Source organism: Sparus aurata, chromosome 17, assembly GCF_900880675.1.
Source record: "Sparus aurata chromosome 17, fSpaAur1.1, whole genome shotgun sequence".
NCBI classification, from domain to species: domain Eukaryota; kingdom Metazoa; phylum Chordata; class Actinopteri; order Spariformes; family Sparidae; genus Sparus; species Sparus aurata.
In genome coordinates this window covers 5,753,858-5,768,863 of record NC_044203.1, presented here as the reverse complement: position 1 = coordinate 5,768,863, position 15,006 = coordinate 5,753,858, and the positions used below count along the sequence as shown (strand labels likewise).

Below are 15,006 nucleotides of genomic sequence, written 5' to 3'. Positions count from 1 at the left end.
CACACTAAAATCATCCATATTGATACTCAGACACCCCATCTCTTACAGAAGGGTAAAAATGGACTGGTTGCAAGAGCAGAAGAAGACACAGAAGAACCGATGCAGGATCAAACAATCCTGAAAGGACATAAAACTAAAACTTGACACAGAGCAAGTGATCAGGAGAAGAAGCGAACTGTTTTGAGAAGGAAAATGAGTGGAAGCCCTGGGTTTTTGATGCTGACGAACTCTTGGATGGAATGGGCTCCAGGAAACCCATATGATTTAAATGATGAGTTGATATAATTCTGTTCTTTAATACTAATGGTTTGAATGAATTTGTTTGTGTGTTTGTATTTTGTTTTTGTTTTTGTTATTCACAGTAGAAACTGATAGCTGTAAACATTTTGAAGCTGTTAAAAATTTATTTTCCTATTTTTGAAACTTTCAATGTAATTTCTCAAAATGTTGTGTTGACACTTTTGTGTCAAAAGGGAGGAATGTGAGAAATTTACATAGAATTCCTTTTGTTTATCAAATGTATTGTAAGGACAGGAAGGAGAGAGAGATTGTCACACTGCCTGAGGTGTCACATGAGCCACAGGAGGGGGCACATCCCCACATTGAAATGTATACATAGTTTAGATAAGATGACATTTACTGTCCCATCTGTTAGATCAAAGGGTCACTGTCCTGGGAAGACAGGACACATCAAAATATCAAAGAGTCCTTTATCTGTAAAGAAGATGTTTTATGACTGTTTGTAAATGAACGTAACCTCCTCTCTGTGCTGTACTTAAGGGGTAACAATTTAGAGTTTGTCAGAGAATGCTTTTGCCTTCTCTCCACGCTGCGTGTATTAAATGACATCTGATTCATACGCTGAGATCTGAAATTCTTCGGAGATTTAGCACTCTCTACTCAAAGGAGATTTTCCACGACAAGTGTACTCCCACTTCCACCACAGCAGGTAAACGGGGCTCTGCTGTTTTACACTGCATCCGGAGCTGCTGGCTTCAATATATTCACATTTACAAATTAAAGAATTATGTTTGTAAAAACTTAAAGTAGTAAAAGGCAATCAATACCATGTAGAAGCAGACTGAATTTCAAAAACACTGGTAGAGCCTGTGAAAAATAATAAAAAAAAATGAATGCTCACTATTCTTACTTGTGTACTCTTAGTTAATGTCATTGTGATCGATGAGAAATATGGCTCTAGCCTACAAAACATTTCAGTGGGTGTATCTTCAATTCAGCGTACATTGGCACACAGCAAAGTCAAGTCATAGTGCGTGACGATAGAGGGATAAAGTTACCCACAATACCCATCAGATTCAGCTATGTTGCTTCTGGCTCCTTTACAGCTGCTTAACATTAGCCATGACCAGTTCAGCCACACAATTTTAGCCTTTATGAGATTCCATTGAAAGTAGAGCTTTTTCTGTGCTTTTCTTAATCAGGGTGTTGATGTGTGTGTTATGATTCAGTGTCTTTTTGCTGTGTTTTATTTTGATTCCATGCCCTTTTGTGTCTCTTCTGGTTTTTCAGTGTGTCCTATGACCTTTCTTACTTCTGTGTGTGTCCCTCTGTGTTTCCCTTCGTTACCTCACCTGTCCTTTTCCCTCCTCTCTCACCTTACCTGTTCCTGATCCCCTCGATAGTGTGTCTGTGTATTTAGTCTGTGTTCTCCCTGCCCTCCTTGTCTGTTCATTCTGTGATGTACCCTGTGATTCCGTCAGCCTCTTTCCATCTCTCCATGATATTCTCTAGTGTCTCCTCCTGTGTCTTCCCCATTGGTATGTTTTGATGATGGTTTCTTATTTTTTCATTTGATTTGAACTTTGGTTTTCTGTTGCACTTTGTTTAAGCTGTTTTATCACTACTACTCACTACTCGATTTTGGTTGTCTGGTTTTTTTATGTTTATTGTATTCAGCTTTGTTTGAATAAAGCTTGCTTTTGTTTCCCCCCAATCCTGCCTCCCATCTGTGTCTGTGTTTGGGTCCACCTCAGTGGAACAGTGTGATGACGGAGGTTCTCAGTAATGGTGATTCCAAAAAACCTAAAACTGTTCACCTGCTCCACCTCAGCTTCACTGATGTAGACAGGGGTGTGTGTCTTTGCCTCCTTTTTTCTCTCTGGTTTTGCTGACTTTGAGAAGTAGTACATTGTTCTGCACCACTCTGCAAGATTTGCGGTTTCACAAGATAAGATGTTCTTTTATTGATCCCCCTCGGGAGAAATTCACAGCTAACAGCAGCACAGAGGCAAAGAATAATATGACATTTTGAATGAAAATATAATACAAACTATTAGAATAAAAATAAGCATACTATATACAATAAATGTCCTTGTGTGTACATGATGTATGCCATATGAAATAACAATGACTGTGCAAAGGTACAATGTGTAGAGTTCCTTAGATAATAAATGACAAAAGAACAAAAAAAAATCAGCCTTTAAGTGTCAGTGAAGTGCATGGTTAAGTCCTTAATCAGTAGGGAAAGGAGGTGTTGGGAGCTGTGGTGGTGGTGGTGGTGGTGTTGGTGGTGGTGTTGTGTAGTCTGATCACTGATGGTATGAAGTGCTTTGAGGCTCATGGTTGGATGAGTCTGTGGCTGAACGTGCTCCTGACTTGCCTCAGCTCGGTGTACAGAGGGTGAGATGAGGGTGAGTGGGATTAAACATTATAGCTTGAAGCTTTCCTCTCATCCTCCTCTCTGTCACCACCTCCACACTGTCCATTTTCTTCCCCACCACAGAGCTGGCTTTCCTCACCAGTTTGTTCAGCTTGATGGCACCCCCACACCTGTTGCCACCTCCCAGCACACTGCTGCAAAGACTATGACACTGGCTACCACAGACAGGTAGAACCTTCGTAGTAACATTGCGAGTGCACACATTGAAAGACCTGAGCCTTCTCAGAAAGAACAGCCTGCTCTGTCCCTTCCTGTAGAGGGCCCCTCAGTATTAGTGGTTGGGGGGGCTCCATGAGAACTAGAAGTCCACCACCAGCTCTTTAGTTTTCCCAATGTTGAGCTGAAGGTGGTTCCTGCCATACCATCCTACGAAGTTTTTGATTAGATCCCTGTATTCCTCCTCCTTACTGTTTGTGATACATCCAACAATGGGGGAGTCTTCAGATAACTTATGATTCAGAGATGTAGAGGGCGGAAAAAAACAATGAAAGAATAGTTCCCTGGGGTAAGCCAGTGTTGCTTGTCACCACATCTGACAGGACAAGAAAATCTTCAACAACTCAACGTTTCACTCCTTAGGTGTATTATTAGGTTTATATCATTTGTAATAAAAAAAAAAAAATTCCAGTGAGCCCTTGTTTTTTCCGCCAGTTTCACTGATGGTGTTATTATTCTGCAGTCTATAGCGTTGAGTGAAATTTCACTGAGAGAAGCATTAGTGAACTTAATTGTAAATTATTAATGAGCGAACATTCTATTTATTTACACTGGAGCCATCACCTTCCTGTTGAAGATTGTTTTTGATCCTGAGTCGTCAAAGTCTTCTTTAATATGAGCTCTATAGATTAACTATTGATCATACTTCTGACACGCACTATTGATGAATGAGATACCACTGCTGATGAAGGTTTACAGGTACATGTGATGAATGAGAGGTATGGCACTATAAATAGCCTCGCCCTGTATAACGACCTCTTATTATGACAGCTCTTCTGATGCAGTTGGAGAGTCTCACTGATAAAACACAATGGCTTACATTTCCATTTTCTTCTTTGCCGTTTTTCCCATTGACAGGTTTAATGAGTGGTGGAGACACAGATTATTTTATTACAAGCAGCATTATGTAAGGATTCAATAAGACGACAGACTTCTGAAACAGACGCTTATATTCTGGGTGATAAGCAATGGACTAAACTCTGAGTCCAACCAGGTTTTATTGAGGATCCAGTTTGAAATCAGGATGTTTTATCAACTTTGTTGCTGTCTATATTTCTGTTGCAAGTTTAACTGCTCATGTACAGTCCATTTCTGATCACGTCGCTTAGTGTGTAATTAAGTGTGATGATCCAAAATTGTTTTCTCCACAGTGCACAACTTACAGTATGATTCCGCTGATGGTGATCAACAAGCTGAAAACAGTCAAGACGTCAAAGACACAAAGGCAAACTGTGAGAAGTCAGCAACAATCACAGTAAACATTGGAGTAACTACAATAGAGGATGGCCCAAACACAAAAAATTCCTGGACAGGCCTTCCCAGCTAAGGCGCTATGTTTACAACATTAAATTGCAGTTTGACAGCTGCACGGAGCTCAGGGAAGACCTGAAGCCCAAAGGATGCCTCAAATATGCAGATTTAGTGAACATGACTTAAGCAGGTAAAGTGAAGAAATCCAGTCTGGGCATTTTCGAATTTTAAAACAGCAGGCCAGTCTGCACACTGGAGTGCTAAACACCACAGGTGGACAGGTGTTTTTTAAAGTGACAGCCAGTGATGACAACAGGGAACTTATTCTACCTCTTGCTGGAAGCCTAAAAGTATGGCTTTAAAGAGATAACATACTTTTTTTATTTTTTTATTTAGATGTTTTATATATTTGCCAGCCATGGGATAAGGGCCCCGGACCCTTTTTTCAAGTAGGCTGAACAACTGACAAAAGCAACAGCTGACAATGCTTGGGAGTAAGTTTAATAAACAAGTTGGAGCAGTTAACTACATTATAACCTTTAATAACAAATCAAAGGACATTTCTTGTCAGGATTCTGTTTGTGTTTCTGTGATTTCCAGTTGAAGTTGCAGCCCTCTTGTGTTAGGTGTTGCTTTTCAGTTCCTCCCTTTGTGTGAATTTCCCGCCCTTTTTTTATGTTCACCTGTGTCTCGTTTGTAATCAGCCCTTGTGTGTGTGTATAGTCTGTGTGCTCCCTCATGTCTCTGTCAGTTGATATATTTTTTGGTGTAATCCTCCTTTATAAAACCCCTGTGTCCCATGTTCCCTCCAGTGTCTTCCTGTTTCTCCCCATGGTATGTTTCTGGTTTTGTGTTTTTCCTGATTTGAACTTTGCTTTTGGTTGTACTTCGTTATAGCTTTCGTGTTGATACTCTATTTTTTTTGTCATTTTAGGATTATATGATTTTTGGATTCCAGCTTTTATCAACATATTCTAAAGTGATTTTTTTTATACAGGTCCAAAACAAATAATGCCCCAAATAAATGTAATTTGCTTCCCTGCCCTACTCAGTGGCTATCTGGCAGTTTATGTTTGGGGGATAAGGCATGTAATTGTAGATCCTTTTTGGTCTTTTAATCAGACACACACATACTATCCATTACATTGCCAATCACAGTTGTTGTATCAGTTATGACAATATTGTTGATGATTATATGAATAATACAAATGTGCATGCTTTGATTTCAGTTTACAGTTAATGAAAGCAATAAATAATGATTTAAACTGACATAGCTGGCTCTGATAATGAATAATTCAGAGATGCAGATTTTGTCAGAGTCATGCGATCAGGAACAGTTTGCCTGGGGATATAAACACTGAGATGTAAGTTTGTTGTAAGTTTTGAAAGCAAACTCGCATGATAACATTTATGATTTTACCTTATTCAACTTTTATTACAGTAAGTACACCGATTATAGATATTTAAGAATTCTGAAGGTGTAGATTGCAAAACAAACTGCACAAACATATTCCTGAAATGTAAAAAAAGTCTATTTTTTATGTATTCCTGTATGTGTATTTATTTCAGCGTGTTTTATTATTATACAGATACAGACTCTCACTCGTGTTTGTGTCATCTATATCCATGAAAATCTTTCTAATTGATATGTTCTTTACCTATTTAAACTGCTATCTCTTTTCTTATAATAACACAGCAGTGTCTGACACATGTCAAAATACCCACACCCACTTTTTCCTCTCCACATGAGATTGTTGAATAACAGCATGTCGAGATACACCACTTGCCTGTAACTGAAGTTGCTTTTTCAGGAAAGCACCAGTTCTATCTCATTCAGGCTCTGCCCTCAACTGAACTCTCTGGATATTGTGCTCCTACAATCACAGGTGTGTATTTGCCAACTCAGAATTTGCATGTGTTGTAGCCAGCAAATCAGAGCTTGGCTACCCAGGACATGTCTCATAACAAGGCAACTTGCCCTCTGTCTGCCATCCTTTTTTCTTCAGCATTGGCAAGGATTACCTACTGATTTCATCTCTGGGGATGGAATCACTGCCTAAAGTTGTTATAAATAGGGTACCCCTGTAAAGCGTGCATCCAATGTGCAAAGGTGGCGTCCTCAGCTGTGGCCTGGATTTGATTTCAACCCACTGCTTTTGCTGCACACTCTCCCTGTGGAGGCCTGACAGCTTCTAATCACGACAAGTGTCTGGCAGTTGGAATGTGGAGACAGTGACTAGCAGTTGGAGATCTGAGCAGGAGACCAGCAACACGGCAGAGGAACTAGAGGTTGGCAACAGAGCTGCACTAACGACTGATGAGCGAAGAGGTCTGGCTCGACATTGGCAGGGATGGACAGTATGTGCAAGACTACCAACTGGAGACATGGACAGTTGTTGCCCTTGACTGGGAACCACACACAAGAGGATAGCAGGGCTAGCAACTGAAAACCAGTAGCAAGAATCGGTAGGCATGTCAGCTGGGAACTAGTAGCAGGACCAGCCAGACCACTGATTGGTGACCAGAGGCATAGATAACTTTACTAGTTATAATTAAAATACAAGGGAAAATATAGAAACAATAAAATACAATATACTGTATGCTTAAGTAGGTATACAATAAGATGTAGTAAAGTAAAATAGAACATAATGAATTCAACTAAAATACTGAGGTAGGTTAAAGGTAAGAGGAACATAAGGTACAATATTTACAGTAATAATCTAAAGTGCATTATTTGAGTGTTGTGGAGTTAGCTTTATAAAGGCTAATGGCGCCAGGAAGGAATAACAATAACTTTAGGTAGTGGGTTTGAATGAGAAGCTGCTCTTAAGCTTGTCCAGAGTTTTGTGGAGGGGGTGAGAGGCATTGTCCATAATTGCCTGCAGTTTTACCAGCATCCTGTCCTCCACAATCACTGCAGAAATTGTTTAAGAGGAATTAAATCTGAAAATTCAAAATTCAATGTGGATCAAGAAGAACTGTATGAAAAATTTAACTTTTCTATTTTTATAGAAAAAGTGAACCATTTCTAGAAAATGAAGCGTAACATGATATAAATTGTTATAGTTTAAAGCTGTAACCCATACAGCAATGTGTTAGTTTAAAACTATGAAATCTAAATTGGAGTCACCATCAGTGTATCAAGGTATTAAACATGAGGTGGGTGGTCTTTAGCTCTGTGTGAACGGTCAGATGTATGTGTGCATTTATGAGCTTTTTTCAGTCTGAAGTCAGTTCTGACCTCCCTCTGAGGCTCCATCTTTACCTTGCTGATGGAATTCAAAGAATGACTGGCCTGTCAGACTGGCCATGGTTGGATGACTGCTGCTTGTCAATGACAGAAATCTTTCCTCTTTTCTTTGATTTGCCTTTTGTTCCAGGATAATTATTATCGGATGGTTTTGCAACAGGTTGAAAGTCTGCATGTGTGTTTAAGGTCTATACGTTTTGGTCACAGACACAGTGTATTGATCCCCATAGAAACCATATTTAAATATCATTCATATTCACTCTTAGTAGCCTAGCTACACCAGTAAAATTTTATGTAGTCAATTCAAATTGAAGCCAACACAAGTTGGCACCTCTCTATGTGCATACTTTTAACGTTAGGTTAAACAATAATTTGATGATTTTCTGTGGATTTGAAAGTGAATGTTTGCTCAGCATAAAATCACAATTGTTCACATTTGTAAATTTAGTTTTGCATTGTAGATGCATACAGAAGCTACCATACACGGTACCACTTGTTCATTACAAGCAAAAATTCATTCATATACACACACTCATCAATGGAATACACACGAGGAGCAATTTGGGATTTATTATCTTGCCTAAGGAGTGGGCTCGAGCCACTGCATTGGCTCGGGAACGAACAAGCGACCCTTTGATTAGTGGACAACCACTCTACCTCCTAAACCACATAGCGCTACCTGTAATAACAGCCATAATTGTTTCCCAAGTGACCTTCCCAGGAATTCCTCTATAAAATCTTCATGTCACTATTTACATTCAAATTATACACATTATACAATTAGACAATTATATTATGCAAGCTTTGCTTAGCCACATTAAATGGAAAGTAACACTATTTCAAAATATATGGTCTCCTCTGTGGTTCTACCTAGCATAATCTTGTTTTGTTTAGTTTCTGTGTTTTGGAGGAAATTCCTAGAATGTTGCACTGGCTTTAGTTCCAGTCATTAAAACCCTGGAAGCTGTTGTATTTTGACATGATTCATCTGTATTACTTGGTAAATTGTGTAAAGATGATAAGACTAGCGACTTTTTCTGTTACTATGACTGTGCAGCTGGTTATGTGTATTTCTCGAAATATCCTGTTTTCAAGAGCTTGTCTTTTTTTATAATGATTTCCATTCGTACTCGAGTTCTTATAGATGACCTGCTCACAGACAGACACAGACTCACCCACACACTCAGTCAGAGCATTATAAATAAAGCCTGATGATAGTAAGCAAGAGCCTCACCTTCTCCCAGAAATAACACCCTCCTGTTTGTGTTGAGGCATCAGACGCCATCCATCAAAGAGCAATCTGTGTTTGTATCAATAAAAACGCTCATGCATTTTTCAACATTCAAATACCTTGCTGCTCCGGGAACGGATGTTGCACTCCTGTCTGTCTACCAGCTCCGCCAAAGCGAAAGAACAATTCATAAATATTAGAGCAGATTAGGCCCAGCCTTCTCTTTTCTCTCATTGCTCTGTCTTGATTTACTGTAGAAGTATAGAGTTAGACCATTTCTCTCGCGGGATCTGTGTTGGGTTTTATAAACTCCCTGCCTGCTTGCTGTTTGTGACACTTCCCCTGCATACATTTACCATTACTTTGATAGCAGGTTATCCATTCAAACATGTATCTCTGAAGTGGTGCAGAGATGGACAAGGATATCTAAATAAGTAAATTAAATATATATATACATACACAACATATGTTGAATTTGATTTTAGTGGACATGCTTTATATGTATGTGTGTGTGAATGTATGTATATAAGAGGAGGCTCGTCCATAGAGGCAGAGGAGGTTGGTCCTCCTCTATTTTTGAGAGGCAAGGGGAAGATCTTTTTTTTTTTAAGAAAGAGTAACTGGTTGACATAAATCATTACCAAATCTCAGTATCATTTATAAAATAGTATATATATATATATATATATATATATATATATATATATATATATATATATATATATATATATACAGAATATATTATATCATAAAAAAAAAAGTTTCTTCTTTGGAAGAAAATCCACTTAAAACGGTTCAACAGCGACAGCTGCAGATGGAGGAAACAGAGCAGCCTGTGAGGGGAGCAGGCAGCAGGAAGGTGGGGGCTAGAGGAGGACGGAGGGCTTCTGTCCTCTGTGGGAGGGATCACCTTCTATTCACTCAATGCATTTAGGATTTTTTCATGCTGATCTATGACTGGCTAAGACACGTAAAATGACGCGCTAAGGGAGGACGTCCTCCCTTACCAATCAGCGACCAGAATACAAGATTGACAGCAGGTTGGTCCAATAACAGTTCCCAAATGTCATTCTCACATTAATACAACCGTAAACAAAAAATACTTCTATGTACCGTATTGACCCGAATATAGGACAAGGTTTTTTCGGTGAAAATTATGTGAAAAAGTGGGGTCGTCTTATAATCGGGGTCTAACCATTGACACATGCTGATAGTTGTCTGGGTTGCTACACGACCGCAACGGCAGAGGGCGCCAGCTTATTGTAGAGACATCACTGACACTGTGGCTGGGATTATCTGACAATCACAGCGGAGAAGAAGTGACAGGAGATGAAAAATGGAGAGACGCTGTGATTTTACGGAGCAAAGTGGATCAAAAGTGGGGCAAGTTAACAGACATCTGAGGCGGAGCTATGATGCGAATTTTAAGATGATGGTGATCAATGCAGCGGAGGTGCCAAACAACTGTCAGCCAGCCAAGAAATATGGAGTTACGGAGTGTAACGTCTGAAGATGGCGGGTCCAAAAAGACCGTCTGAAAACGCTAACGGTAAGAGAAAAGCTTATCGTGGTCCTCTAAGCGGCTGCTTCCAAGAGACTGACAGGAGGGTATGTGAGTTTGTTATAGAGAGATGAATTTTGGTTATCAGAGTCTTTTTCTGAAGATTAGTCTCGAAAAGAGGGGTCGTCTTATTATCAGGGTCGTCCTATATTCGGGTCAATACGGTATTTTACAGCTTTCACTGCCAGCCATGCTCGGACAAGAAATATGGAGTTTTCAGCGATATTAGAATCGGTTTCAAAGGAAATATAAGCAAATTTCTGAAAGAAAAAAAACTGTTCGGAGAAATCAGAGAGAAGCAGTCAGAAAGATAATACATAGTTTTCGTTTCGTTCGTCCTGCTGGAGGACATAACGTTAGCGGCACGACCAGGACACAATTCAGAGCAGCAACACAGTTGTGTTGGGTGATTGTGATGAGTTTGATGTCCTGTGCTGTCGTGAAGTATGTACATTGACTGCTGCGGTAGCACAGGTGACTGGGAATGGAATCCTGGAAGGGGTACACATTGGTATTTTTTTTGTCTCGTATATCAGCCATTTAATAAAATGTTTTTTAAAGAAGTCTTGTAAGTCATTGTTTTATTGCTTAATCTTCACTGAATATAAGAAAGTAGGGATAAGTAGTTGACTTGTATAAAATAACATGACACCGTGGACTGGTTTTCCTCCTGTCCTCCCCAATTTTTTTAGTCACCAGCCGCCACTGTTGTGTGTGTGTGTGTGTGTATATATATATATATATATATATATATATATATATATATATATATATGTATATATATATATATGTTGTTGTAACTGAAATGCACCTTTGCAGCAGGTCAACATATTATACAGGGTGAAAGGAAGAAGGGGATAGCAAGACAAAGAAGAAGCATCCTCAGATTTCAATTAAACAAACCTTATTGTGTTGATGTTGGAAAACACAACAAAAAAATTGTGCGAGACTTTGAAGCACACCGATGATAGATCACACAACATTTGCAGCGGTGCTACTGTGTTTTAAAATGATTCATCTTTGCATCCCTGATAGCTGAGTCGATTTTTTTTCTTTGTTTGTGTGAATTTAATCACTGCACAGACACAATCCTTGTCTCAGTATGACACTTTACTTCAATTCCTGGGGCTGAATTTGCAGATGTGGCCAACATTGTTATGGATCTCCTGCTTTTTTTTCAGAGTGATTATGATAAACGGATGTTTCTCTTACCCGCCTATTTCCAACCTATTCACCACAGGGCCAATAGAATATACAAGATTACAACAGATGCTTTTAACTTGCCTCCCAATGGAGGCAGTGGCACAGAACTCCTGCATTTAGCCTCAAGGGGCTGATGACAAGAATAACACAAGGGACAGATATTCATATGCAAACACACACACACACACACACACATATCATTTATCTATCTATCAAACAATGTCATAGAATACGTATGTCTTCTACCATACTGCCCTGTCCTTCTCGTTTTGCTGATGATGACTTCTGGCAAAATGAGTAAATTCCTGTCACATACAAAGAGGACAACAAAGACAGACATATTGTTCTGCTGCTTGAGATGGTGACTGATGTGCTGGCAAAATGCTGACTGGCCACACACGCACACACAAGTCAACCTGCCAGGTTGTGAAAAGTCTCTCTGTGTGTGCTTATAGTCCCCTTGCATGACACATGCTTTGTCTTGTTGGCTCTTTAATTTATCAGGTCTGGTCTAGGCCCCATAAGGACTAGAAAAAAAGTATTTCAGCAATGAACTGAATACTATTCAGCAAATTCAATCTTCTGTAGATATTTATGTCTTTAGCAGGATTCCAAGATAGTATTCCACTTGTGGTTATAACACTTCAACAAAGATGAGATAGGGAAACCTGGAAAACTCTTCTCTGATGAAAATAAAATTCAAGTAGTCCAGAGACAAAATACACAATTAAGCTGACCTTAGAATTAGAGGCAAAGTTTTTGTGAACAAGTGTTTTATTGAAGTTGTGATTTCACATGACAAGGTCAAACAGTGCAAACATTTTTAACATATCCCTTCCTCCCTCCCTCCATCCCCCTGGTGGCATCCCCCTTCCCTCCCAATCAGAGGCAAAGTTAAAAGAGAAATTTGAAACAATCCACGAAACAAGTCCAAATATTGGAGGGAATTTGCAATTGGCATGGATGTGTTAATGAGTCTGAATTTGGCATGTGTGTGACTTTAAGGCTAATGACCAAGAGCTTATTTGAAAATGCCCATGTTGGTATCAGAGCAAAGGTTTCCCCCTGTCCATAATTCTTAGCAGTGTTGCCTGACGTTTATTTTAAAAATAACTTGTTACATTACTGGGTTTTCTCCTGAGAGAAGTAACTTATTTGCGTTAACAAAAAATGATAGTAAAGCCCTTGTGACTCGTTGTGCATGTCGGTCATATTTATCATCACATCTGGATCTCTTTACTGCGACAATTGGTAGGAACAACAACTTGGAAGATTGGCTCTCCTACAGACGCATCACCATGTGACAGCCACTTCTGAACCAATGGACTATTTTGGAGGAAATAGCACTGTCAAACAGCTCAGTTAAAGAGGAATCTATGAAAGTAAATCTATGCCATCGGATTTTGAATTTGAATTTTTTGCACTGAAGTTTTTTACATTGAATTTCTAACACTGATTATTTATTTTTTGCATCTAATTCAGACTTTGAATTATGAAAGCCATCGAATTTCTAGCACTGATTTTTTTATTTTTTCGCCTCTGAAATCTTTTTTCAGTGTTTAATGTCAAAAAATTTGATGTCTAAAAAAGATCAGTGTAAAAAAAATGTGATATCTCAAATATCAAGTGCAAAAAAGTTCAGTGTAAAAAATTCAGAGTCAACATCTGGGTAACCAAAGAGAATCCCTGTATCAAATCATCCAACATCCAGCCAATCAAGTTACACTCCATTGGTAATGTGATGCCGAAACAGGAAGACGGTGAACCTCTGGTCAGAGCATGGCTCGTTAGCAGCTGCTCAGCTATGTTGGTAACAACAAACAGAAATGATGGCGCGTCAGTAAGTGTATTTACTCTTTATTTACCATTTGTGTTCATACAGTTCAGTGATAATTACCGGACACATTGCACATTAACATAATTTATTGAACAATATCTACACAGAACTTTTAATGATGTGGTGTTTGTTAAAAGTGAGTTAGCTATTAGCTAACGCTATGTTAGCATGGTTTATGATGTGGCTGGCAAGAAATATGACAGTTTGTTTAACAGCTGCCTATTAAGTTACTGGCTGTTTCACTTTACCCAAAACATTAAAAGGAGGCACACATGATTTAATGATACTGTTAACTGGTAACAGTGTGGGTTGTGGTTGCTAATATGTTAGTTACCATTCACACTGCCGTTTGGATGCAGGGATCCTATGCTTATTGTCCACCTCCACCTCAGTTTGAATCTTTTGGAGGCGGTGAAGGGTAAAATGTCACTCTGGCGCTGATCAGCCCCTGGAGGTAGTTTCAGATCATATCAGATCAGGCACATTACTGGCAAACCGAACCAGTGTGAATGGATAAGCCGGCTGCGAGTATTAAGGGTGTGTCGGTCAGATGGTAAGTTAACTACACAGGTCCCTCACTCAACTAAAAAAAGAGAAATGTCCCACAAAGCAGGGTTACATGATCGAACAAAAGTAATTTAGTAAAGGTAACTGTCTTTTACGGAGCCCTGGAGGTGACATGGATGGGGTTTTTTTTATCTCGTGAGTGCAACTTACTATCTCGCATGCGCCAGTCACTATCTCACATGCGCGTCTTACTGTATCTCGCGGGCCCGACTTACTATCTCTCGCGCGAGATACAATAAGTCGTGCGCGCGAGACAGTAAGTCGGGCCCGACTTAGTATCTTGCCAGTGCGAGATATTAATTCAAGCACATTTTGACAATTAAACAGTGCAGTCGGTTAAATGCAGGCTTATTATCATGGATCGAGACCATCTCAGAATTTTAATTGATTAATTAATTAATTAAAGTTAATAAAGTGTCTTATTGTTATTGTGTAACGGTAAGGGGTACATGTAACAGGTATTTTGATGATCCACGATGAGTGTCCAGGTGTTTTAATAGCTATTTTAATGGCTATTATGCTAGCCATGATGGAGGAGTTGTAAAGGTAATAGTAGTTGGGTTATAATTTATTTAGGAAATAACGTTGCAGCAGTCACAATTGGCAATCAGGACAAACGATTAACAATGGATGCAGGTGCATATAGTATCATATTCATGTGAAAGTTGTGACAGAAAACCTACATTTACTAAAATACCTTCAATTTTCCACAACATTCTCACACAGACCGTATTCTCTCGGCTTTCACAGTACACTAAACGCGTGTGTTGTCTTCTGTTATTATATAAAACAGATATACTATTGCTCGACGATACGACGCTGCTACTGTGTTACTATGTTACGGTATAAGTTGTTGAGTAAACGGCACTTGTTCATGATTCCAGCGTCCCATCATTGTTGAGTTAACACCACAACGTTTACTTCATTCAATCATTTGAGCCAGAGTGCCACTGCATCTTACTTACTATCTCGCGAGTGCCAGTTATTATCTCGTACGTGCCAGTTAGTATCTTGCGCGCACGAGATAAAGCAAGTCGCACGTGCGCAATAGCAAGTTGCGCGTGCAAGATAGTAACTGCCGCATCTGAGATAATAAAAAAAAACCCTATCCATGTCACCTCCAGGGCTCCGTAGTCTTGGGCACCTTAAATGAGGAAAAAAAAACTGCAGCTGTACGAGGAGGAGTGTCTGTCCTCCCGCCTGTCCTAAC

General features: G+C 39.4%; 1 long non-coding RNA gene across 1 annotated transcript; it reads left to right on the top strand.

Annotated features, from left to right (window-relative positions):
* Positions 1-772: 772 nt before the first annotated feature.
* LOC115567849 (uncharacterized) lies at positions 773-14,657 on the top strand. Its single transcript, XR_003981275.1, has 3 exons — positions 773-925; positions 14,353-14,356; positions 14,647-14,657. It is a non-coding gene; the product is annotated as an uncharacterized LOC115567849 (long non-coding RNA).
* The last annotated feature ends 349 nt before the right edge of the window (positions 14,658-15,006 follow it).